The 2868-nt window shown below is 50.8% G+C and overlaps 1 long non-coding RNA gene across 1 annotated transcript; it reads right to left on the minus strand.

Moving 5' to 3' along the window:
* Window positions 1–335: 335 nt before the first annotated feature.
* LOC118157908 lies at window positions 336–2097 on the minus strand. The gene is made up of 3 exons (XR_004746743.1): window positions 1945–2097; window positions 1335–1425; window positions 336–355 (listed from the first exon to the last, which is right to left on the minus strand). It is a non-coding gene; the product is annotated as an uncharacterized LOC118157908 (long non-coding RNA).
* Window positions 2098–2868: the final 771 nt, after the last annotated feature.

The following is a 2868-nucleotide window of genomic DNA, read 5'->3' on the forward strand; positions in this document are numbered from 1 at the left end:
CTGTATGCATCATCAGTCCTGCTTCCCCTTTCACTTTGACTTTTCACTTTTTTCTCCTCACTTTTCTGCATCTCCTACCTACGTCCCTTGCATGCCGTGTGTCAGCCCTTGTTCAGCAGACTTATGCACAGAGCACAGGCACAGGGCTCACTAGCTTCATGTTTCATCTCCCAGTTACTCCTTACTCTGCTTGCCATGGTATTTGTTGTTGGCAGATTCTTCTTAGGACTTCCAAACTACCCAAGATATTTCCACTTTGTTGCTTCTTATTTCAACCCCCATAACTCCTGTGGACAATCTTGTCTTTAAAAGACAGGTTTTTGAAGGAGACTTCTTTCCAGACAACCCTAAAAAACTAAGTACTGATAAACAATCAATCTGGTTCATCCTCAGTGAACGATGTACACTCCACCAGATGCTACCAGTAACTTCCCAAATCAGAATCTGTGGATAAAGCCGTACAATTAAAAGTCACTCACACTGACATTTACTGCATTAGGAACCTTCAGGTGTGAGAATTACCATATGAACTTGCCCTGCCTATACTTTACTAATTATTCTTCCCTCAAACTACACTTTAGAAGGTTACCAATTAAGTACAAATTAGTCATTGTCAAGGCTGCAATTTTCATAAAATGCAAGGACTGAAGACATGTAATTTACAAGACTAATGTGTAAATCTAAGTGTTGTAAGCATTGTTTTAAGTTGTGCCTTGGACAAGGCTAGCACCCAAGTCTCCCACAGGAAGCAATTCCCAATTCTAAAGCTCTTCTATCATCAGGATATATCTTTGTGCTTAAATAAACAATAAAGCACTGAAACACTACAACTCAAACTCCTTGCCTGTGAAGTTGTGGCATCTCATGCTTATGCTAACCATAACAAAACATGCTCAGCCTAGAGCAAAGGCCTTAACATGCTGTGTCTTGCTTGCTGGGGCAGTAAAAGATTTAAGGACACATATTATTTGCTGTTTGTGGGAAGGAAAAAAAAGCACTTGAGTTTTATCTGGGAAAAGCTTTTCAAAATGAAGTTTCCATTGTCTACTGAAGGATGTCCGTCTATGATTAAAATAACTTTTCTCCCCTTGTGCTCCTGCAGCATCTGAACTATTACATTAGATTTGTCAGTGTACATGCCACCCTTTAATACTTTTCAGCTCACACTTACTAACCTGCTGTGATTTTTAAGCTTTTTCAGCCTTATATCACTTACTGTAAGGCATACAATATCAGTGGACGTTTTTGTTGCACTTATCACAAAAGGGAACGAATTTACACGTTAAACTCACTTCTCACAAGATCATCCACTAGTACTTCAGCTTAAAAAACACATAGTACTTGCCGTTCTCAAAGACAGCTGATGCTCGTTTTCTTCATCATCTACTTTGAACTTGTACTCCTTATCTGCTTTAAGCTCGCAGCCTGCGAAGAAACCACCGAGCGATGAGCACGGTGTGCTGTTCAGACAGGTACCCGCCGCCCATTATCCCGCATCCGGCCGCTCCAAGGCTCCCCCTCTCCACGACCCTCCCACCCCCCAGCCTCACCACGTGCGGCGGGGAAGGCCGCGGCCTGGTGCCGAGCACCGACCCGACCCCCGGAGCGCCGCGTGGCAGTACCGATCCCCCCCGGGGCAGAGCAGCGCAGAGTCGTGCTCCCCCCCCACGTGCTCCCCACGCGGGGCCGGGCCGGGCGCGGAACAAAGCCGCCACGTGCCCGCCACGTGGGGCGCGCGCGGCGGCGGAGAACGCGCGCGAGTGGCGGGAACAGCGCCACGCGCCCCCTCCCTCCCCACGCTTCCCCCCTCCCCTCGCAGCTCCCCCGTCCCACCCCCCCATTCCACTGAGGCGCCCCCAGGCCGCGGCCTGCGCCAGGCCCTGCGCGGCCCGGACGAGCCTCCGCCCGGCGGCGGGGGGCCGGATCCCGGCGGGCAGCCGTTACCGAAGAGGAAGGTCTGGGGGCGCAGCGGGCCCATGCTCTCCATGTCCATGGCGCTGTCCTCCATCTTGTCGGCCTGCAGGCGGGGGGAGCGCAGCGGAGCGGTGGGATGCGTGCGGCGCGGCGGGCAGACGCGCACTAAAGGAAGCCGCGCGCCCGCCCCCCTCCCAGATATAGCCCGCGAGATCTCGCGAGAGCCGCTCCGCGGCCACGCCCCTGCCGGGGGATACCGCGCGTGCGCACTCCCGATCCCCGGCCTAAGGTGGGGGGGGGTCGCGAGCGTGGCTGTGGGGCGGCCTCAAAATGGAGGAGGCGCTGAGGGGGTTCTGGCGGTCACCGCGGACAGGGGCTGATCCGGACAGTGGGGAGGCCTCGGTGCTGCAAGGCAGATGGTTTAAAGCTAATAGAGATAAATACGCCTTACCTGAGCACCCCCTCCTCAAACTCTGAACGTACAACCTCAGAGCACAAGCCCCTCTGTTAATTTGGAATGTGCAATTCACATCCATAACATCTGTATTCACCTTCGTAAAGTATAAATTCAGTTCTATTGCCAAAATGAGACAGGCAACACAGAGGCAAAATGAATCTAACCTACCAAAATGCACCATTCACCTTGCTCCCCCACAGAGCTCACCTCCTCTTTCAAAAAGAGTAAATGCAGTTCTACAATATGTTTAGCTTATTTTCCAGAGTGAAGTCTCGTATTTTAGTGCAAAACTCAATTAGTTTTCCAAAGATGAGGTTCCTTGAGCCCTGGGTTTACCAGGATACATCCCCCTACAATCCTGTTAACATTAAAGCAGATTGTCTGCTGAGGTTTTGTCAGGTGGATTGCCACAGGCTGACTCAAATACAATAATAGTAAAATTGACTTGTGTGTGAAAACAAGGTAGAGGAATAAATAGTGTGGCTTGCTATGTGAGT

This window comes from Oxyura jamaicensis (assembly GCF_011077185.1).
Source record: "Oxyura jamaicensis isolate SHBP4307 breed ruddy duck chromosome 13 unlocalized genomic scaffold, BPBGC_Ojam_1.0 oxy13_random_OJ106671, whole genome shotgun sequence".
In the NCBI taxonomy this organism is placed as follows: Eukaryota; Metazoa; Chordata; class Aves; order Anseriformes; family Anatidae; genus Oxyura; species Oxyura jamaicensis.